We start from the raw sequence: 24298 nt of genomic DNA, 5'->3' as shown, positions 1-24298 counted from the left end.
ATGAAAATAAGTATCACAGGCAAGAGACAGTCGCAACATTGTCTCGAGTTGCAGACTTTCCCAGTCACTTTCGGTGAATTTACTTCTGCTGTTTGTAATGTTAATGCTCTTCAAACCTGTTCAGTTTTATGGCGCCAATTACGACTTGATGAACCGACGCTATTGCGCGGTGAAGTGTCGCGTTTCTCTGTCTACGCGCTTCTCCTTCTGCAATGGGATTAACATAATTCCGCCGAGACGGAATATTTAAAATATTGGTACGAAGGATTTCGCTGCGTCCTCATTTAATTACCGAATTCATTCCGAAGAAAGTGCTGATACACTTATTATACCTCGATGATAAACGCCATTATTCTCAAGCATTTTATCGAAAGATATTTTCTTGAATTACAAGATTAGCATAATTTCATCAAGGTCTAATAAAAACTTTCAACCTCCTCTGATTACCTCAGTTCGAAAATTAAGACACCGTAGAAGTAATTACACCTTGATGATCAGCGAACACCTTGATTTTTCTACGCATTCTCTACAGCGGCAAGATTAGCATAATGAGAACACAGAATGATAAAAAGTATATTGACCAGAGTAATAAAATCCTTGTTTAATTACCAAAAATAAAACCCTGCCATTTCTCCATCAAGTAATTTTTCAGCAAAGTCTGACAGGATTACCATAATTCCGTGGGTACTCGAAGATAATCGAAACGATAATCTGCCAGGGATCCTGTGTTAATTCCCAAATTTATTCCAAAGCTAATGATGTTGCGATACTAATTACACTTCCATAATTGCTAATTGCTTGAGGTCTCATCAATTTTTATCATCGGTACCGCCCCGGACGAGATTAGCGTAATTACCCCGTCGGAGCAAAGTCCTCGGTCAGTCATCGAAAGTGCGAAGTTAATAATGTTGTCAAAGGCTGTTAGGTCACGTCATGTTAGCGGACGGCCGGCTGTTAATTTGCCGGCTAATTTATTGGTTCGGTTTGACGTAACAGCGCATGGTTCCGTGCATTACAACAAACGAAACGTACGAATCCATTGGCGCGAACGTTTAACGGGCACGCGACTTATCGCATAACGGCGTAAGGCTGTTCTCGATACTGGTTCTCGGTCAAGCGGATTCTCAAAGTTATGCAGAAGGTTATAAAGAGTGTGCTTGTATGCTCCTTGTCCGCGATGTACGCTCGCCTCTCCGATCTCGCGAAATTTATGGATGTTAGCCGGATCGTAAGGAAAGGCTTCCATGCTGATTTAATTCGTACCACTTTAACCGCGTGAAAGGAAGAAAGAAAGAGAGACGGAATACTCGTCTTCCTCTAAGTCGACGCTAAATTGCTGAACCTTATCATCCGAGCCCGTCTACGATACCGAGAAACAAAGTTACTCGTGACTTCTTTGCCGATCCCTCGTGAAACTTTTATCCTCGTTCAGCGCCGTTCTTGCGGCCACTTGTTCTCGTGAATTGTCCTCCTTTCACGGTCGTCCAGGTCTTAGGGTCAATTTATCCGGCTGTCCTGCTCGAAAAATATTACGACGCTTAAACGATCGTCGTCCGCCTGCCTTTGATCCTGCGTTTCTGAATGAATCGATAGTTGTCTAGAGAAATCTATCTGTGAAATACATGGAAATGGAAGATGATAACGGGTTGATGTTTAGGGTGTTTTAGGGATTTGGAAGTTTGTGGGTTGAGAATTTGAGAAGATTTTGGGGAGATAGGAATAATAGGGATATGCAAGTGTGGAGATGTAGAGATTTGGGGGACTGAGAGCTTAGGTATCTAGGAATTTAGGATTTGGGATCTCAAGAATGGGAGGATTTAGGGATTTGTGGATTTGTGGATTTGGGAATTTGTGGATTTGGGGATTTAGGGATTTGGGGATTTAGGGATTTGGGGATATAGGGATTTGGGGATTTAGGGATTTGGGGATTTAGGGATTTGGGGATTTAGGGATTTAGGGATTTAGGGATTTGGGGATTTAGGGATTTGGGGATTTAGGGATTTGTGCATTTAGGGATTTGTGCATTTAGGGACTTGTGGATTTGGGGATTTAGGGATTTGGGGATTTGGGGATTTGGGGATTTGGGGATTTGGGGATTTAGAGATTTGGGGATTTAGGGATTTGGTGATTTGGGGATTTGGGGATTTGGAGATTTGGGCATTTGTGGATTTAGGGATTTGTGGATTTGTGAATTTGTGGATTTGTGGATTTGTGAATTTGTGGATTATGGGATTTGGGGATTTGTGGGTTTAGGAATTTGTGGATTTGGGGATTTGGAGATTTGTGGAATTAGAAATTTGTAAACTTAAGATTTTCAGGATTTAGGAATTTAGGATTTAGGAATCTCAAAAATGGGAGGATTTGGGGATTTGTGGATTTAGGGATATGTGGATTTAAGGATGTGTAGATTTAGGGATTTCTGGATTAGGTGTTTATGGATTTAGGAATTTGTAGATTTGTGGATTTGTGGATTTGTGAATTTAGGGATTTGTGGATTTTGGTATTTGGGGATTTGTGGTTTTAGATATTTGTGAACTTATGTATTTTAGGATTTAGGGATTTGTGTTCTCAAGAATGAAAGGTTATAGGGATTTGTGGATTTAGGTATGTGTGGATTTGTAGATTTATGGATTTAGGAATTTCTTAATTTACGAATTTGTATATTTATAGATTTAGGGATTTGTGGATTTAAGGGTTTGAAGGTCTTGTAAGAGCTGTTGCGAATTTGTAAACATTGCAATTTAGTAACATAAGTATATTTAGGAACGAACATGAAAATTGAGCAACTAGGAATATAGGGATATAAGAAACTAGGAATATAATGTCTACGAATATAAGAATCTAGAGTCCTAACTTCTTGTGAACCACAAAATTTCGAAAACGGGAAAAATTCATTTTGATGCGGAAATAAAAATATTTTAATCATTATCGCATGCAATATGACTGTATCCATACCACATTGCGTTTAAGTACCCTAATATCAAATCAAACTATAAAAATATTACCTAGAACGGTTAGATCATTACACAAGTAATAAAATGTTGCTTAGTGCCTTCTCAAAGATTGAAAATCTACTTCTTAATACTCAAGATTGTCATATACCATAAACCAAATGTCCGTTTTTACAGTACTAATTTCATAAACTTTGCTTCAGACTTAACCTAATTTCCTTTAAACATAAAAAGATGAAATTGCAATATAATTCGTACAAGTTCAAATACATTTCAAGATTAAAATCCTATATGTCTCATAAATATGAACATATTTCCATGTTTCGAATAAACGGTTCAAATCTATCTCATTTACATTCCGATTCTACTTGCAAGTACCACTTTTCTTCTTCAAGGTATGTAGTTATGAGCTATTTGAAAGTGTAACAAATCAGTCACATTGCGATACACCTAGATCTCATCTCGATAGTTGACATGTTTTGAAGAGTGGCTCACTTAAGAAAGTTGATATCCTTTCCTTCCATCCGGAAAGTGGATACAGTTATATTGGAACGTATCATTTTCATCATTAGTCTCATCAAACCGAAGAATATTTCGACATATTCCTCGTTCGAGAGTAATTACGATTCTCTGTTCACTGTAGCGTGTTTCATCCCGTTATCCTGACATTGAAAAACGCTAGGTATTTGGTCGTTTCTTTCCACCACTTGTTTCTTCTTTTTCGAACAAACGAAGGGAATCTTCGTCGAGTTAGTCGCTGATGAGCAGATAAAAAAGAAAACAGGATACGTGTTCCGGCAACCAATTATCATCAGACCTCATATCTCGGTACCTACCAGTCAAAATCCCTTGATCTTAGCTGTTTAATTGCCGACTCGCGTTAATTTAACTTCCTAGAGATAAGTTTAAGGATGTAACTTGTGTTTCGTGTACCAATCGATTCTTTCTTTCCTCGAATGGGCTATCTTGATGGGTCTGAAGCTTAAATTCCGGCCGGGCTTGTTATATAATTATTTCATGCTCATGACGCGTGAACACGATGAAAATGGTCGTTTTGGAGTGAGTGGAACATGGGAAAAATTTAACGAAAACCTAGTGGAGATTAAGCAACGATCAAAAAGAGAGCGTGAAGATAGAAAATACTAGAATAGGAAACTTTGAAAATCTCAATGTTTTAAAATTTTATAATTTCAAAACTAAAATTTTATGATTTTTATAATTTTATAATTTGTTCCAGGATCATAATTCAATGATTTCACGACTCTAACATACCTACATTTCAAAGTTTCAAGATCTGGTCTTAAAAGTTACGAGGTTTCAAGGTTTCAAGACTCTGGAGCTCTTAAGCTCTAGATCTCAAGGTTTAAAGACCTCTAAATCTCACAATTACTAAGTTTCAGGTTTCGGAAATGTCAAGGTCTTAAGATTATTAGGTTGTAGCATTGTTTTGAAAGTATACGGTGGAATCGCCAGATTTAACAATTATAAGGTTCTGAAGTTTTAAGATCCAAGATTCAAGGATTGACGGTGAAATTCCTAAACCAAACAGTATTTCAAGATTTTGAAGACTTCAAAGTCTCAAGGTTACAAAACTACAGGACCAAAAAAAAAACCTAGATTCAAAAATTCCAAAGTCTCAAGGTTCCATGATCTCAAGATCCCAAGGATCGAACTCCAAGGTTCTGACATTTTCCTAAATTAGGATGGAAGATTTCAAGATTTCCAAAATTGCAAAGTATAAATCGTTACAAGTTTCTAAAATTCCAACGTTGCAAATCCTCAAAGTCCCAAAGAGCCAGTCTCAGATTCCAAGATCTTAAGGTCAAAAGTATTGCAAGGTTACAGAACCTCCAAATTCCAAGTTTCCAAAAATCCAATACTCTAAAATTCCAACGTTGCAAATGCTCAAAGTCCCAAGATTCTCAGATTCCAAGATCTCAAAGTCAAAAGTATTGCAAGGTTACAAAACCTCCAAATCCCAAGTTTCCAAAATCTAGTACTCTAAAATTCCAACGTTGCAAATCCTCAAAGTTCCAAAGAGTCTCAGATTCCAAGATCTCAAAGTCAAAAGTATTGCAAGGTTACAAAACCTCCAAATCCCAAGTTTCCAAAATCCAGTACTCTAAAATTCCAACGTTGCAAATCCTCAAAGTTCCAAAGAGTCTCAGATTCCAAGATCTCAAGGTCAAAAGTATTGCAAGGTTACAGAACCTCCAAATCCCAAGTTTCCAAAATCCAATACTCTAAAATTCCAACGTCCCAAAATTCCATAATGTGAAGATTCTAATGTCCCTAATCTCATAACTCACAGAATACCAAGATGATATTTCCAAATCCCAAAATTGCAGTTTCAAAGTTCAAAAATCTTAAAATTATGCTTGCAAACATCCAAAGTCCCAAAATTCTCAAGTCCTAAGTTCCCAAGATCCCATATCATAAATCTTCAAAGTCTAATACCACAAATACCTCAATATCCCGTTCCACTATCTCAAAGTTCCCTGGCCCTAATGTCTCCAGCTGCAAAATCCTAATGTCTCCAAATGCAACATCTTAATGCTTCGAAATCAAGATCCATGTTTCCAAATCTATGACCCTAATGTTCCCAAACGCAAGGTGCTAAGGTCCCAACTCAAAATCTTAAAATTATGCTTACAAACATCCAAAGTCCCAGAATTCTCAAGTCCTAAGTTCCCATATCATAAATTGTCAAAGTCTATACTACAAATACCCCAATATCCCGTTCCACTATCTCAAAGTTCCCAGGTCCTAATGTCTCCAACTGCAAGACCCTAATGTCTCCAAATGCAACATCCTAATGTTTCGAAATCAAGATCCCAATGTCTATGACCCTAATATTCCCAAACGCAAGGTGCTAAGGTCCAAACTCCCCGGTTCCCATGTTCCAAGCGAGATCCAAGATTTAAATGTCCCTAACATCTCGACACTTGTACGTATCTTACACTGCACGTATCAGTCGATCGTCCCTTTTCCCAGAAATATGTTGATGTCTGAAGCGTTGAGAAGACGGCGAGGCTCGTTACGTAATTATTGGACGGTCATGACGCGTGAACGGGATGGAAATGGTCGTTTCGAAACGAATACGATGCGGCCTTTAAAGCGATGCGGCGGCATATCGGCACCACCACCGGTTTTCTAGTCCGCTGCTGTTGATCGGCGATCGTCGCTGAATCGAGCCGAGGAGCCTCCGTTAATGGTACGTTCCGCGCGGGTTCGACGCGCTCTGTGCGTCGACCAGGAAAATGCGAAGAGTCGGATAACCAGGAAACTGGTTTATGCGTGGTTACGCTCCGCGCCTCTAAGTGGCTACCCACTACCATCTATAGATGTTACACGTTCACGGATACTGTTAGAGCAACAGAGGCAGTCCGCACACAAGGAGGGGGATTGGCTGGAACGAAATAAAGCTGGACTGGCCATTAGATGGAACGGTGGCGAACGATACAGCCAGAGGAGCTGTTACCTTGGCGTGCACGTAGCCTACGATCACGAACGCGTCAAGGTGGTGGGTTGATTGAGCCGAGTGGATGAAGTTCAAGGAAAATGGTGTATAGAATTTCGAGAAGAGGCTATTTGCTTGCGCACGATCCACGTGTATTTTGCAATCATCCGGGGCTGCTGATGGATTTGCCTGAAGAAGGATGAGCGGTTGGGACAGGGCTGGATAAAGCGTGCCAAAGTAATGCGGTAATTAAACTTTGCTCGTATTACATCGCCCATGTCCCCTGCCCAGCTACCCTACGATCCACTGGGAGAATGTCGTGGAAAGATTGATTGTGGTCCCAACACAGCATTCTCTTCCATCCACCTTGCTCAGGACCCTTTCGTTGCCCCGCTCGGTATTGCTCTGTAGTAGCTTTTCTGGTTTTGCTGTCTCTCGAACCAGTGGCTGTTATCGGGGACGGTACAGCAGAGGTGGCGTGTTGCGACTCGTGCGTTTAATCGCGATAACAGATCTTGTCACCAGGACCAGGGAGCGCCATTACGATCCGCAAGCTCGACTCTCTATCGGCCAACTGAGAACGCTTTATTTGCATAGAGGTTAGAGCGTACCTAGACACCGACTTCTCATAACTTCTTTATTTTTCGAACCTTCGTCTTCTTCGTTCACATTCGTACTCACTTTCGACGACTACTGCTTGATATGTGGATCATGTATTTGCTGTCGTTGGATAAATTATCTTTTCGACGACCATTAAATATTGGATACGTATTTTGAATAGGACGTGTACTTATGTTTTTGAATGGATACAACAGAATTACGATGATGTTGTTATGATAACATTTTATGTATTTTTACAGAAATAATAAGTATACGGTGCAGTATGTAGATCCAATACTGCATTATCTTTTGGTAACAATTTTTTTAATGTGAGATTTATTTAGGAAATTTTTATTTAGTAAATATAAAAATTCATTAACGACCTTGGCTCTGACCTTGGTCACCTATAGTTAAATATTTAATAATACATTTAAAGACCGACTTAGAAACTCACATGAATTGTCCAAGATCAAAAATACATATGATAAAAATTTTCAAACGATCATTCTTACATGCCCGATAATGTATCAGTTTCCTTACACATATGTATGAAACCAGTTTGAGTACGATAAGAAAAGTGGAATGAAAAGCGACGAGAAGGGAGTCATCCGTACAAGGTCGTGGGACAGTCGCGTGTCCGCCAGGTTAACCGCGGATAATGGGGCTGGCTCTGATTGTCATTACCGTTGCTTTCCGCGTTCATCAGCTTCGTGGCTGTGGCGCGAACGCTGCGTGGGTTTACCGCGGTAGCCGATAGTTGTTCCAAGGAAACGTTGATCGCGGATAAAGGCCCCGGTGGAAACAATATAGCCCAAGTCCTTTTACGTGCTCGTTCCTTCGGCTGAAAATCCCTTCCTGTTCACCCACGACGTTTCAAACGGTTATTCTGCCGTCCCGTTTCGCGAAATCGCAGCAAGAACGTAATTAAAGGGTATACCGTGGAACAAAACCACGCTGTATGAAGAAAGGAACGATGGAAGAGGGAACGGTGGCAATTAACTCACCTTGCGTACAATCGATAACCTCGACGAAACTTACAGCAGGATCGTCGAGCGTAAATCTCGAGGAGGAAGACGAGGACGACGACAACCACCATCATCCCCCTCTATCTGCCAGCACTTTCTCGATCGTGCAGAACCTACGTTCCCTACGCTCAATTTACCAAACCGAGTCACCGCTCCCATCCTTTAGTTAAGCAGTGCCCACAGAATCCTATCCCCTCTACCCTAACCTCTTTCGAAACTTTTCCACGACTCGTGTCGCCAGGATGAGAGTAAAAGTTGCACTCCCTGTGGAAATCTTATTGCCCTCAGATCTTCGTGCTTGTAACTAAGACCCAGTCGCTTAACTTGTCGGCTACTCGTAAACTGCTCGTTGCACGGACAAATTCTTTTAATCAAAAAGTTGCGGCACGTCGGCAACGATGCACTGGCCACGTTCCTGGATCCTTCAGGGCAACGTAATAGACATTTGTAGATCTTTTACCACTTTGTGGAAACTGCTGTGTGTGTCTTTTAACGCTTTGTTTGTAGAAATTGCTGTGTCGCGATCTTTTAAAACTTTCTTTCCAGAAATTGCTGTGTGTGGATCTTTTTATGAAATCGACATATGTGGATTTTTTAATATTTTTCTGTTTGTTGTTACTTGTTAATATTTTATTATACTTGTTTAATATTATGTGCATTTTTTGACATTGTCGTTTTAGAAATAGTCATGTGTGGATATTTTAGCAAATCATGTGTACAATTAGCCATATGTGGATCCTTTTATACTTTGACCGAACAAATTATCATATGTGAATCATTTAGTGCTTTAATTAGAAGAATATATTGTAATATGTTATTCAGAGAAAGATGTACGTGGATGTTTTTAACATTAGGATTTTAGAAATAATCATATGTGGATCACTTAACATGTTAGTTTAGAACATGGTCATATGTGGACCACTTAACATTTTGGTTCAAAGACTAAACTTATGTGAATGTGTTAACATGTTGGTTTAGAACATGGTCATATGTGGACTCTAATACATTGGTTATAAGAACAGACATTTTTAACATATTCATTCTACAAATAATCATATGTGGATCATTTAACATTTTGATTCAAGCAATAGACATATGTGGATTTATCAACATGTTGGTTTAGGATATAGTCATGTGTAGACCTGTCAATACATTGGTCATAAAAACAATCATCTTTAACATATTAATTCTAAAAATAATCATATGTGGATCATTTAACATTTTGGTTCAAGACTAGACACATGTGGATTTGTTAACATGTTAATTTAGGACATGATCATATGTGGACTCTTTACCATTTTGGTTATAGAAACAGACATGTGTGGATGCTGTAGTTGTATAAATGGTCATATGTGAATCTTCCAACATTTCGTAGCCGAACTTCATTATTTTTGAAATCTATTTGATCCGCAGTAGCAAAATAGTTCAAGCTATTAAGATATCAGCCCGATGAATATGGATGATCCTGTTTATTTCTCGATAAGTAACACTATTGTGTAAATGATGAACAACACCGTGTGTATGGGAGCATTCCACGAGGTGTAAAGTGGATGTGTTACCTTCTCACGCAACCAAATTCCAATCTCAGTTTATAGCGACCGAGCAGAACAGGTTTCTTCGTTGACCCTATTCTTCTTAATGTCCGTGTCTTTTAAAATTCGCCGGCGTAATGGCCACGTTATGCAAATGGTTCCGCGAATGATGTAATGTTGTAACGTGGTAGTTGTAACCAGGTCGTTCACTCGGTGATGTAATAGTTTATTTTAAAAAACTGCCACTAGTGTTTTAAGGAAGGATCTTCCGGTTGTTTTCAAATGATCTTTTTTTGTGTCGAAACATCTTCAAATTATCTCGTAAATTACTTCCTTATGCATTAATATTAAAATTTGAGAAAAAAGGTTGTGAATAGAGTCTCCATCTGAAAGTGACATATGTATACATTTTTATATTCATTTCCTAATCAAATTTTTCATATATGAAATAATGTTATATCAATAAAAGTGAAATTTTTGTGGTCCTAATTCGATGACTAGGAACTCATTGACAAATTTTACAAATTATCGAGTGTATAATTATTCGCTGACAAAACAGAAAACAAAAGTAATCACGATGATGAAATTAAAACGATAAAGTGAAAATCGCATGAACGTCAAAGCGAGCGAACCGCTGTTTTATCACATCACCGAACATAATTGAACATTGTTTTAATAAACCGCATCGGTTTAATTACAGGGAGTGGTAGGAGGGCAAAAATGATCCCTCCAGCACGTGTACACAATTTCAGCGTGATAATATCGTGGCTGAACGAGTGATAGGTGACACGTCCCTCGTAGTTGTACGTCAAATTGGTGCACCGGTAATAAGTGAATAGTAATGCGCCCATGTGAAAAGCTCTATTAGCGTTAATAATGTATCGTCACACAAACACGACCGGTCTCTTTGATCGTGAAACATTCATTCAACGTGCGAGCTAATGGAAAATTGTTGGTTAGAATGCTGTGAATAGCGCGGGGTATTCATAGATACGTGAGACATGAATCTGACGACGCGGTGAATCTTAGTGATGGGAAGAATTCCGTTCGGAGATTGAGGAAATCGGAACTTAGAACTGAATTTATTAACCACTTCTTTGGATGATTATTCTGTAAATTGTTTTGTACATTTTATTTTTGTTTTTTGTGGTAAGAGGTTTTGAGTATTATTTTGTGGTTTGTAACTGGTTGAGCAGTTCTGTAGTCTTTATTGTGTGGGTTACTCATTAGGTTACTCATTTCTTAAATTTTCTAATTTTGGAATTTTGGTATTCTGGGACTTTTAAACTTGGAAATGAGGAATTTTGAAATTGGAGAGTTTTGGAATTGGCGAGTTGTGAAATTGGGGAACTTTAGAATTGAGGGACTGGGGAATTGGGGAATTCAAGAATTGAGGAAATCCAGAATTGAGGAATTGAGGAATTTGGGAATTGGGTGATTTGGAAATTGCAGGATATGGGAATTGGGGAATTTTTGAATTGGAGAATTTTGCAAATGGGGAGTTTTGGAATCGGAAAATTTTGGAATTGGGGAGTTTTGGATTTGGGGAATTGTGGAATTACTAAATTTTGTAAATGGGAAGTTGTGGAATTGGAGAATTTTGCAAATGGGAAGTTTTGTAATTGGGAAATCCTGTAAATGAGGAATTTTGCAATTGGGGAGTTTCGGAATTGGCGAATTTTGGAATTGGAGAGTTTTGGTATTGGAAAATTAGGGAATTGGGGAATTTTGGAATTGAGGAGTTTTGGAATTGGGAAATTTTGGAATTGGGGAGTTTTAAAATTGGGGAGTTTTGAAATTGGGCAGTGTTGGAATTGGGGAGTTTTGGAATTGGGAAATTTTGGAATTGGGGAATTTTGGAATTAGGTAGTTGTGGAATTGGGGAGTTTTGGAATTGGGGAATTTTGGAATTGGGGTGTCGTGGAATTGGGTAGTTGTGGAATTGGGTAGTTGTGGAATTGGGGAATTTAGGGATTGGGGAGTTTTGAAACTAGGCAGTGTTGGAGTTGGGGAGTTTTGGAATTGGGGAATTTTGGAATTGGGTATTGTTGAAATTGGGTAGTTGTGGAATTGGGGAGTTTTGGAATTGGGGAATTTTTGAATTGGAGAGGTTTGGAATTGCAGAATTGCGGAATTGTGGAATTGTGGCATTAGGGAAACTTTCAAAATTAAGAATTTGAAAGATATCTAGAAAAAAATTAATTTAATGATATCCGAATTTGCGCCTTGAGAAATGTAAAAATTGAAAAACTGCCCAATTCACAAATTAAGAAATTTGTGAATCGAGAAATTTTTTTTCAGAAATTTCAAGACAAATAACTTTAATCCCCTCAGTTACAAATTTAATAATACAGATGCACCCTAATCTCCGCCATTTCAGTAAAAGCACAAAATTATTCTGCATTGTTCGAATTACCATAAATTTGTCAAGAAATAAGTATTTCATAAAGCACTTTCGGATCGTCCATTCAGTTTCATTCCACCGAACATCTTGTATCTTGTCAAGGGATGACGCGTTTTGCGCGGTTCTTTATACAAAACAGAAGCATGTAATATAGAAAGTTCTTTTTCCTTTTGGCCGGTGAGAAAGAACATTGACGAAGCAGCTATTTGCCGTACAAATATCTCCGTATAATTTTGCGCGATGATAGTCGTCTCGGCGATGTCACGCGGAAGTAAATCCGGCTGTGTTTGCTCGTCTGCATAAACCGCAAACAGCAGTTTTTCTCCCTTACGAATTTCCAAGGGTTTCCGTGTTTTCCTCCTTCTCTAATGAACATTTCGGTTCCGTTTACGCGAAATTTGTTTCTTTCGCTTGGCAGACTTTGCGTTTGAATATTTTATGAACGACAGTCTGGTCTTCGTTTTCCCGCTTTCTTTGCCGCGAATTAACGGATGGATCGCGATTATTGCGAGACAACTCTTTATTTTGTCTGCCACGCGTTTCAATTTTTAAATTACTTGTTACCGTGAATTATGGGAAAATTATGACTGCTGTAATTTGTTTTATTGAAATGTACTGGAAAATGTAGACAGAGTTCTTTTATTAAAATTGAGAATTTTTAATTTTATTGAAATTTAGAGATTTTAATTATATTGCTGGTTTAATTGAGCGCTATTAGCGATACGTAATTAATTTTTAATTGACGCGGAATAGTTTCAATTAAGTCTGTTTCAACATTTAATAAATTATTAATTTTTTGTTTAAGCGAGGATTATGGTAAATTGTGTTAGTTGAGTGATTTTGTGATTAAATGAAAAAATAAGAATCGTTGATAATTAAAATTTTTAGTGCAATTAAAATTTATGATTATTGTAACTTAAAGAAAAATTTCGAGTAATAATTATTTTTATTTCCACTCAAATTTCTATTAATAATTATTTTAATTTCAATTCAAATTCTCATTAAAAATTTTTACTTCAATTCAAATTACAATTAGTAATTATTTTTTACTTCGATTAAAATTTGAATTAATTACTATTCTAATTTCGATTAAAATTTCTATTAATAATTATTTTAATTTCAATTCAAATTTTCATTAATAATTTTTACTTCAATTCAAATTCCAATTAGTAATTATTTTTTACTTCTATTAAAATTTGAATTAATAATTATTTTAATTTCGATTAAAATTTCTATTAATAATTATTTTAATTTCAATTCAAATTTCATTAGTAATTATTTTCGTTTCAACTAAAATCACTACTATTGATAATTAAATTTCAATGAAAATTTTAGTATAATTTCATTTTTCTATAATAATAATAAAATATGAAATTCAATTATGCTTACCAACAGACAAGTATCGTATAAATTATTTTATAATATTATATATTTGTTATGCGACGTAAAGAGCAATTAAAGCTACTAACAACAAAACACAATAAATGCAAATCTTCGTACGATCAAAGTACTAAATTGATCCACATATATCGACAGTTTTGTATAAAACATATAATTTTTAAACAAAATTCTAGTTACATTGGATTCTTACTATTCTTTGCTATAAAATACTAACACTTGCAAATACACATTTTTGTACACTATAAAACTCTTCCTATCAATTACTCTTCTCTGTACACATTAAATGTTACCAGTTCAAATGCAACTTATATTTTGGTACTATATAAATTTTTGAAATTTCATTAGTATTAAAGGTACCGAAAAATAAAGAATGAAAATTTTGTTTGCTGGCGAAAAATATTTATTTATTAAAAAAATCTTAAATCAACAAAATAATTTCCATCATTTTCTAACGCTTTTTGCCAGCGTAAAGGCAATTGTTCCCTTCTTAAAAAAAGTCCTTCGATTTTTCATAGAAAAACTTTGAAATCATCGAAGAAATTTTGATTACTTTACGGTATCCATAATATTTAAGCAATATCTACTTAAAATATATTCTATTAACACATTGGCTGTCACACTGAAACGATTGAAAGTTGCATCCATTAGTGTTTTAATTTCTTATAAATTGTATCAAATATTTTCACAATATCTTGTTACATTTATTTTCCATAGATCCATGTAATTAATGCGAGAATTTTTTATGAAGAAAGTGAACAAATTTTTAATAATACTCATGTTAGATCAGTTTAGCAACTTACGTGTCACCCATATGTGGGTGATGTGGCAGTCAAAGTGTTAGGGAGGGCAATACGTTTAGAATCTTAAAAAATTACAAAATTTTTTTTTCTATAAAATGTTAGTGTAACATCTTAAAAATATTGTTTCAAAATTTTAAAGTGAAGTACGAAGCCCTTTTGAAGTTATGGCCGATTAGCACCGCGGGTATACACGTGTTCAGTGCGGAAGACTGAAACTTTAAACGCGTTTTTCTCAAAATTACGTTCTTAAAATTGGCATGGTTGATAACTCAACAACTAGTTTATCAATCGCGCTCAAATTTTTTCCACATATCCATGACAATACTACTTAACATATGAACCTAAATGTATGAAATAAATTGAACATTAAAGTCCTTTTTATTGCAAAACATTGCAAAAATTTTCAATAAAATTCAAAGTTTTTCTTTAAAAGCGCGCCATTTCTTCAATTTTACATATTTTGCACGTTTCTGAGGTTCATCTACTAACTGTGAATGTTAGTTTTCGAAACATTGTCTGCAAACTTGCTTCAGACCAATATATCTGTTGGAAGTAACGGACAAAACAAATGAACTGCGCTATGCGCGTCCGAACACGCATCACGATGCTTTGTCCTACAGTTACAGTTTTACCTTCGTCTACGAAGCACCGCGCATTTTGTAAAGACATTTTTATATTATTAAAGTATTTTCCGTTCACCTCAGCACTGCAGTTTATTTTCCCGGAGCTAATCCTAACAGGTTATGGGCCCAGACACATTCTGGTCGCGTGTGGAAAATTAAACGAACATTTTTTAGTACGACGAATTTAATTCGCGATAGTGCAGTGAGTGTGAAAAGTTGTGAAAAGTTAAAGTTTTTGTCAAGATGAGTTCCTCAACTTCAGTGCGCATCGAACCACTCGGAAAAGACAATTACGACACGTGGAAAATTCAAGTGGAAGCTCTACTGATAAAAAACGACAACTGGAAGTACGTTAATGGCAATAAAATACGACCCGACGTAACTCAGGGCGAAGCGGCAACACAGTGGGACGAAGCGGACGCAAAGGCAAGATCCGATTTGATATTAGCAATTAGCCCGTCCGAAATTAAACAAATTAAAAATTGCAAGACATCGAACGAGATCTGGAAGAAATTAGAAGGTATTTACCAGTCGAAAGGTCCGGCGCGAAAAGCGACGCTATTGAAGCAGCTTGCTTTGCGAAAAATGGCAGAAGGCGACGACGTGAGATCGCATATGAACTCTTTCTTTGACGCGGTCGACAAATTAGAAGACATGGAGGTTAAAATCAACCCGGATATGCTCGCCGTTCTTCTGCTGTACAGTTTACCCGGTTCGTTCGAAAATTTTCGGGTGGCCATCGAATCCCGAGATGAATATCCGACGCCCGAAGCGCTTAAAATAAAAATTTTAGAAGAAAGCGCTGCGCGAACCGATAAAGCAAAAGAGTCGAGTGATAGCGCGATGTGGGTAAGAAAATCGACCAAGCCGGACAGGTCAAACACAGCGCAATGGAAGCGCCATGATACCGCAACAGAAGAGCCGAATAAAAACGCGAAGGAAAAACTACGTTGTTTCCGCTGTAAAAAGATAGGACATCGAGTTTCGGAATGCCGCGGACTGTTCCACGGGCAACGGCAGTCAACTGCAGGAATGGCTAAAGAAGATTTTTCCAGTAGCAGTGCACCAGGAGCGAAGGAAGTCGCTTTCCAGGCTGACCAACGCATTCGCGAAAAGGGTACAGAAGGGAAATGGTGTCTCGACAGCGGCTGTTCATCCCACATGAGCGGCGACGCGTCTTCTTTCGTCGAGATGAAAACGTCAACGTGCGATACGTTAAACCTCGCTAGCAGCGCATCAACACAGGTGGAAGGTCAAGGTACAGTGCGATTATCCATAAAAGACTCGAATTCGCGAAAAACTATAGAACTCCGCGACGCGTTGTTCGTTCCCGACCTTCGCATGAACCTTATGTCGGTCGCGAAAATTACCGATAAGGGATGCAGTGTTCTGTTTAGAAAGCATAACGCCACCGTGTTTGCGCCCGACGGGGAAACAGTTTTCACCGCTGACCGACGCGATAATTTATATTATGCACAATCCGCGTTTTTTGTGAGCGATGCAAATTTAAAAACGGTAAATGATATGGAATTGTGGCATCGGCGACTCGGTCACGTTAACGAGGAAAGTTTGCGAAAAATAAATCGCGATAAAAGTATACGCGGCGTTTCCTTCGGAAAAGACGAAAAACTACCTACTTGCGAAATCTGTTTGCGATCAAAAATGACAAGATTACCGTTCCCAAAAAGTTCGAACCGTGCCGTAGGTGTTCTCGAGATAGTTCATACCGATATATGCGGACCGATGAGCGTCGAATCGATCGGCGGCGCGAAATATTTTATATTATTCATCGATGATTATACGCGATGGTGCGAAGTCTTTTTCTTGAAACAAAAGAGCGAAGCGTTATCTGTTTTTAAAAAGTTTAAAAATTTCGCTGAAAATCAAACAGGCGCGCGAATAAAGTATTTGCAGTCTGATAATGGTCGCGAGTTTCTCAGTAATGAGTTTAACGAATACCTAAATTCGTGCGGCATTAAAAGACGACTGACCGTAACGCACACGCCTCAACAAAACGGTGTAGCCGAGCGTAAAAATCGAACATTAGTTGAAACGGCGCGATGTTTACTTCTCCAGGCGGGACTGTCGAAGCGATTTTGGGCTGAGGCGATAGCGAACGCGAATTATACGCGTAATAGATTACCGTCTCGCGCTCTCGACGGCGACAACGCTTATTATCGATGGACACGTAAAGTACCGGACGCGTCGTATTTCAAGGTTTTTGGTTCGAAGGTCATAACCCGAGTTCGAGACCGTCAAAAGTCGAAATTCGAACCGCGCGCGCAAGAGGGAATATTCCTCGGTTATTCGGATGAAACAAAGGGTTTTAGAATATGGCTTCCCGACGAGAACCGCGTCGATATATCTCGAGATGTAAAATCGGCAGACGAGACGTTAAAAGGGCCACTGAAAATAAATTGCGAAGAGCGAGCGAGAAACGAGAATTCGTATTCCGACAATAATGTAGAGATAGATATTCAAAATGATAAAACAACCTCGAAAGTCATGGAAAGCAGGGATCAGTTGAGAAACGATAGTCAAACAATCGATCGCGAGAATAGTATCGTTGAAGTGCCCATAAATCCTTCGCAACAGTCCGATTCTATTCCGACACGCGTGAACGAAGTCAGGTACCGGGTAGGTAGGCCACGAATTATCCGGACCGGGAGCCGTGGTAGGCCGAGAAAAGTACGCGGTACGGTCGAAACTCAAAACGATATTCAAAGTGATTCTCAATCTGAAGGAGAGAACGAATTATTCGAAGACGCCGTATCTTCGCATCCGACGGAATCAGCTGGTATGGCCGAGATACCGCTGCAAACCGCGCTTTCCGGCCCGGATAAAACGGAGTGGCGTGTCGCGATTCGGGAAGAAATAGCGGCGATGTTAAAGAACGACGTATGGGAGATCGTTGAACGCCCTCGTGATCGCGAGGTCATTGGGTGTCGCATGGTTCTCCGCGACAAAATAAACACCGACGGACAGGTGACGCGGAGGAAGGCGCGTTTAGTCGCACGCGGTTTTGCTCAGCGCCCGGGTTTAGATTACGAAGAAACGCACGCGCCCGTTACGAGATTGAGCTCGATACGATTGATAATAGCTCTAGCCGTCGAATACGATATGCAAGTCCATCAATTGGACGTGTCAACTGCGTACTTGAATGGAGAAGTCGATAAAGATATTTTCATGACGATTCCGGACATTCTCCCTGACGCGTTGCGCGACATCATATCGGACGGACCCGTAGAATATAGTGATAAGGCGCGAAAAATGCTAAACGAATTATCGAGCGGCGATAAAGTATGTAAAATAAAAAAGGCTTTATACGGTTTGAAACAAGCGGGTAGGCAATGGAATAAACGCCTCGACGAAGAATTGCGAAACATGGATTTCGTCCCCCTCCATGCTGATCCATGCGTGTATATATTGCGAAAGGGGGAGCAATTTCTCGTTCTTGCCGTATATGTAGACGATATAGTAATAGCCGCGAAAGATTTTAAATGGTTAGAACGCATTAAGAAACAACTCATGCAAAAATTCGAAATGACGGATTTAGGGAAGATCGGACATTGTTTGGGTATCGAATTTGAGCACAACGGTACGGAAATAAAAATGCGGCAAAGCGCGTACACGAAAAGAGTTTTAGAAAAATTCGGCATGTTAAATTCGAATCCCGTGACGTCTTTTATGTATAACGATCGACATTGTAAATAAATGCGTTGTAGTAATTAATTAGCGAAACATTGTATACATCAGCGATAAGCGTACATCCTTGTTTTGAGGGGGAGTGTTGGAAGTAACGGACAAAACAAATGAACTGCGCTATGCGCGTCCGAACACGCATCACGATGCTTTGTCCTACAGTTACAGTTTTACCTTCGTCTACGAAGCACCGCGCATTTTGTAAAGACATTTTTATATTATTAAAGTATTTTCCGTTCACCTCAGCACTGCAGTTTATTTTCCCGGAGCTAATCCTAACAATATCTTTCGCTAGAACCCACGCCGATTCACGAGACACGCCAAAACACTTCCAGAAAGGATTGTCATAATTCCGGCATTTTGAAATATTTTGCAAAACAGAAAATATTCTGTAATTGGCAATAGTTATAATAAATTATTCCTGAAATTTCGAAAATGCAAGACAAAGGTGTCCTATAGAAAAAAAATTCACAAATATCAGCTTATTTTCATCTGTCAAAGGTATTGCCCCCCTTAAACTTATCCAAAGGTCACCATAAAATTCACGTTACATAAAGTTTACGATTCAATATTGTTAGTATCATCGTCGAAAACATTTCCAGTAAGAAACCATAATTTCACGAATTATTAGAACAGCAAGAGAGAAAACTCCGTCCCACAGATCAAAAATGTTAATACATTTTCCGAACAAACGAGCAGTTTTTCGCCGGGCGCGGAAATCTAGCAGCTGGAAAATATGTAACGTAACGAATGTTTTCTCCCCGCACAATTCAATTTTCTAAAAAGCACTTTATTCGTGCGTTCATAACGTAACTCGCGGAAGCGTAGAATTCACAGGAAAATGCGATTGTCGCGGTGCAACTTCGAAATGCCCGTTGTAAATTCCGAGTTTGCCGTTATTTTCCTTAACGCGGTTACTTCCGTTCTCAGCGGAGTCTCGAACAGGAGAAGAAGAATCTGTCCGAAACCGAAACCGGGTGAGATCTCCACGAAATCGTACATCTTCGTTCGTCCGGGGCTCGAAATTCCCACGGGCATGCCCATTATCGCTTACGATAATTGAAGCCTCGAACGAGATGAGAATTTACTCGAGTTACTTTCGCGAATCGATCGTTTCTCGAGTACACGTTGCGATTCCTCGACGTTCCACGAATCGAAAGAGAATAAAGATGCGCCGGTTTTTATGGGTCGAAAACGATCTCTGTACCGTTACGTCGTTCGAACGTGACATTCTCATCGAGTGAATCCGTGTAAAAAATTAATGCCGAGCCGAACACAGTCGCGAGCGCAATCGTTATGGCCGCAGAACGGTTTCAGCTTTGGATTTCTATTAGCAAACAATGCGTAGAATGTCCCATTTAGTTTAATTGCTATAAATATTCAGGTTTCGTAACTGAAATATTCAATGCTGACGGAAATTTATGGCTCCGTTCAGAACGATCACATTTGCTTCGATGCGAGCGAGCTGCGGTTTAATGAATGAATCTACACGTTATAATTTTGCGATGGATAACAGGAGCATCCGTTTTAAGGAAATTAATATTGGAAATTTGTCCTATGTCGGTTGCGACAATCGGATTGGAACAGTGGTTCGTTAGATAAATTGTTATTATCTTTTGATGGAACTGTATGTTTAACCAGATTAACAGATTTACGGGAATTATGGCTGGGTAGTTTCAGGGCCAATGTCATGTATTCGTGAGATTGAAATAGGTGGTTGTATTTTATTTACTGATATTTAGTAGGGTTTAATTCTCTGCCTGCCACCGTTTAGAATGCTTTAAAAATATTATAATTAAAGTTTGGACTTCTACATTTCTAAATTTCTAAGTATTTTTGCTTTTGAAATTTTAAATTTCTAAATTTTCAAGTTTCTAAATTTCTCAATCGGCAAATGTTTAAATTTCTAAGTTTCTAAATTTCTGAATTTCTAAGTTTCTAAATTTCTGAACTTCTAAGTTTCTAAATTTCTAAATTTCTAAATTTCTGAATTTCTAAATTTCTAAATTTCTAAATTTCTAAATTTCTAAATTTCTAAATTTCTAAGTTTCTAAGTTTCTAAGTTCCTAAGTTTCTAAATTTCTGAATTTCTAAATTTCTAAATTTCTAAATCTCTAAATCTCTAAATCTCTAAATTTCTAAATCTCTAAATCTCTAAATCTCTAAATCTCTAAATCTCTAAATCTCTAAATCTCTAAATCTCTAAATCTCTAAATCTCTAAATCTCTAAATTTCTCAATTTCTAAATTCATGAACTATTGAAATTTTTAAATTACCAAATTCCAAAGGGTGCAAGATTTCTAGATCCTAACATCCCCATATTTACAAATTTTCTAAATTTCCAAGTCTACAAACTATCAAATTTCAAATGTTCAAATCTCAAAATTTTCAACTAAATAAACACCCAAATTATTTAATTTTGATTTTTTTACAATACCACATTTCTAAATAATCAAAATAAAAAATCTCAAGCTTTTAAATACCTTAATTTCTCAAAAGTTCTAGATTTCCAAATACAGAAATCTACAAATAATCTTCATCACAGTAATCTTCCTAAGTTTGCAAGTCTACAAATTTCTACATTTTTAAATTTACAAATTTACAAATTTACAAATTTACAAATTTACAAATTTACAGATTTACAAATTTATAAATTCATAAATCTTTATATTTTCAAACTTAAAATTTTTCAGGTTCCTTTTTTGAAAGTTTCCAAATTAACTAACTCTGTAATTTTCAAATTTAAAAATCTCATGATCCTTACAATTTGGGCGTAGATATTTCTCTATTAAGAAATTTGAGGATGTAAAAATTATGAGATATAAAGATTGTTAATCTATATAGATTTGTAAATCTAGAGATTTGGTTGTCTAGGTACATGAAGATCTAAGAATTAAAGGATTTCGTGATTTAGGAAATTATACATTTGGTAATCTGGAGATTTGTGAATCTACGAGTTTGTAGATCTAAGAATTTGGGGTTCTAGGCATTAGACATCTAGGGACTTATAGACCTAAAGATATTAAGGTGAGGGAATATAAAAATGTGAGGATTTATAAATTAAAAAATAAAAATTCTAAAAACTCCCCAAAAAAATTCAGAACTGAAAATTCCATAAACATGAAAATTGTTAAGAATTTTCAAGAAATTTACATAACTCCTTATCTAAAGTTCTCCTACGCTGTAAGTGCACACTCCCATAACGTCTCTGAAAATAACCGAGATAATGCATGTGATGAAAATGATTAAACCAGCTTGAATATTTCGAAAATTCTTTGTGATTATATGTAAAACCAATTTCCTTATCTCGTCACTTAGCATACTTGTTCTTTCCGGTTACCCGGTACATAGTTGTGGACAATAAAATTGAAATGATATTTACCGTCGTTAATTACCTTAACGAAGGTGTTATCGAGCTTATCGAGAAGCTATTTCTACGAGGTTGTTGAGGCGCCTTCAGAACCTCTGAGGGTGGCAGCAATGTTAAATCGGTCGCGATGCGTGTACGAGTTGCACGCGAGTTGATAAGCAATCGAAGAATTCGCGATAATCCAATTTACGAGACGGTCCGATTAAACGGACAAGATAGAACACGAAAGGATTGAGGTAGAAATCAGCCGTACACGGGATCGTCGAGCACCGATGTTATGGTATTCGAAGCACGCGTGTTCAGCTTCGGCATCGCGACCGAGACATTTTTATCGCGTTCGCTATCTCGACTGTGCCCGCCTTCCTCGTAATCTCTTATCATAATTGAAATTTCATCAACCGGGAATAGGGGCGTCCCGTGGGGTAGCTTAGCGACGTGCAACGTTATAGATAACCATAACTTATGACCGACCGTCGATCTCTGTATGTAGAATTTCCGCGAAATATTGGGTTAGAAAAATTCCGGTTTTACCGTTTTAACACCGTTTTATGAATCGTAAAACATTACTCAGTACTTTATTTTGTTTAGTACACATTATTTAGTTCGGTTGCGGTGTTGTATGGGTTAGGTTAGGTTATATTAGGTTATATTGAAAGTATAATTTCATTTTACAACCTCTTGCAGTATGATTTAGTTGGTAGATAAGTGTTAGAGGCTCTCGTTGTTAAAACAGTAATGTAAAAGCGTTTAGAACTAAATTACAGTAAAAAGGAGGGAAAAGTGCAACCTTAGGTTGCAACGACATTTTCTTTTTTAGTTTGAGGCCCACCGCATGGCCAGATGTCGCTGTTAGTGGTGTTACAGATGTCTCTAGTGCAGAAGCGCGGACTACAAATCCTCCAGAAAGTAATCAGTTTATTCGTTATTTGTAGCTAACCAATAAATTAAATTTTTTCGTTATTTTAAAAAATTAAATGCTTCATACAGAACTTTGCTTTCTTTCTATACCAAATGTTTAAAAGATTATATATGAAATTAATTCATTGACTTACCAATACGAAACGAGTAGTTGATTCGTTCGAAACTTCCAAATTCTGCAACAAAAACGAAATGTGCTGATATAGAAAAATATATACGTCTATATTAATAATTAACTTTGCATTTATTGATCAAGGAAATATAATCTGTCTTTGCAAACTCTACTTCTACACTTGTACAATTTTACATTTAATATAACAAAATTAGGATGCATCTAAAAATAAATTCAGTAGTTTGAATCTAGTCGAATAAACAGTATAATAAAAATAAATTGTATGGTAAATATATTTTGTAGTATCAACATGCTATAATTTAAAAATGAGTGAGCGATAAAATAGCGTATCTATCCGCTATTAACACGTCCTGATATTTGTGAATGGTTCAAGCACTATCATCATTCAGAATACAGTTAGGATAACGACCCAAAACCCACTTTCCGATTACGTAATACCTTTCTGAATGAGAGGAAACATATAAGGTAATGGTTAAATCCTTACAGGAAGTATCTTTGAGAGGAATACAACAAAAATCCATAGAAAAGTTAATCGCTAAAGTGTTCTTCACATAATTGCACATTGTTGCAAGAAGTACATGCTTACTTTCGGTAAAAACTTGTCTTTGGAACAGTTTCCTACGTTATTTGAGAACAAAAAATAGGTGATTTCAGTAAGCGAAGCTGCTCTACTTGATTAGCCCTTCGTTTATTCTTATAGGGGATACAATCTATTAATGGATCTAGATCTGATTTACTCCATTTTGTTCGATCATACAATCAACTTAGTTCTCTTTTATTAGAGTACAGAAATTAATTTACTTTTTGCAGGAAAATTTAAACGGATGCAGTTGTCAGTCAATTTTTTATTAAATTGCTATTAACTGTGGGAATTTGATATTATCCGGTTATTTATGGTTTTGTGCATGGTAGATTTTGTTGAGAGAAGTTGTGATATAGGAAGAAGTTTTGATAAAAACTTTCTAATAATTCTGTAATTTAGAACAGAAAATCAAAGATCTGTTCTTACAGGTTTTGCACTTCTAATATTAAATGATCTTCATCGATAAATCTCTTTATATTAAAAGAAAAATTAATATGTTATACGATAAGATTTTAGTTTCATATGTGAGTCATGCATGTGAAGGTTCAGCTACATATGTGAGTCATGTATGTAAATATTCAGTTACATATGTGAGTGAGGCACATATGTAAATGTGTACATACGTATACGTATACGTATGTGTAAGTGAATTACATATGCAAGTTATATATGTTAATTACATATTAAATGTTTAATTCCATACGTGACTGAGTCACGTACAGTAAATGTTAAGTTACATACATAAGTCATATATGTTAATATCTAGTTACTTATATGACTTAGTTACATATGTTGT

The 24298-nt window shown here is 37.2% G+C and overlaps 2 protein-coding genes across 3 annotated transcripts in view; one reads left to right on the top strand and one right to left on the bottom strand.

Moving 5' to 3' along the window:
- The window catches only part of neo (ZP and PAN domain-containing protein neyo), a 474339-nt gene that overhangs the window by 169461 nt on the left and 280580 nt on the right, over window positions 1-24298 (bottom strand). Inside the window, exon 3 of the mRNA XM_076539810.1 lies at window positions 22921-22962. The gene's annotated coding sequence lies outside the window, so the exon portion shown is untranslated. The remainder of the gene's footprint in view (window positions 1-22920; window positions 22963-24298) is intronic.
- Window positions 1-24298, top strand: part of Atg16 (Autophagy-related 16) — a 792563-nt gene that overhangs the window by 537673 nt on the left and 230592 nt on the right. The window lies entirely within an intron of this gene.

Source organism: Megachile rotundata, chromosome 14 (genome assembly GCF_050947335.1).
Source record: "Megachile rotundata isolate GNS110a chromosome 14, iyMegRotu1, whole genome shotgun sequence".
NCBI classification, from domain to species: domain Eukaryota; kingdom Metazoa; phylum Arthropoda; class Insecta; order Hymenoptera; family Megachilidae; genus Megachile; species Megachile rotundata.
Note: the sequence above shows the minus strand (reverse complement) of the source record. Positions and strands in the feature narration are given on the sequence as shown.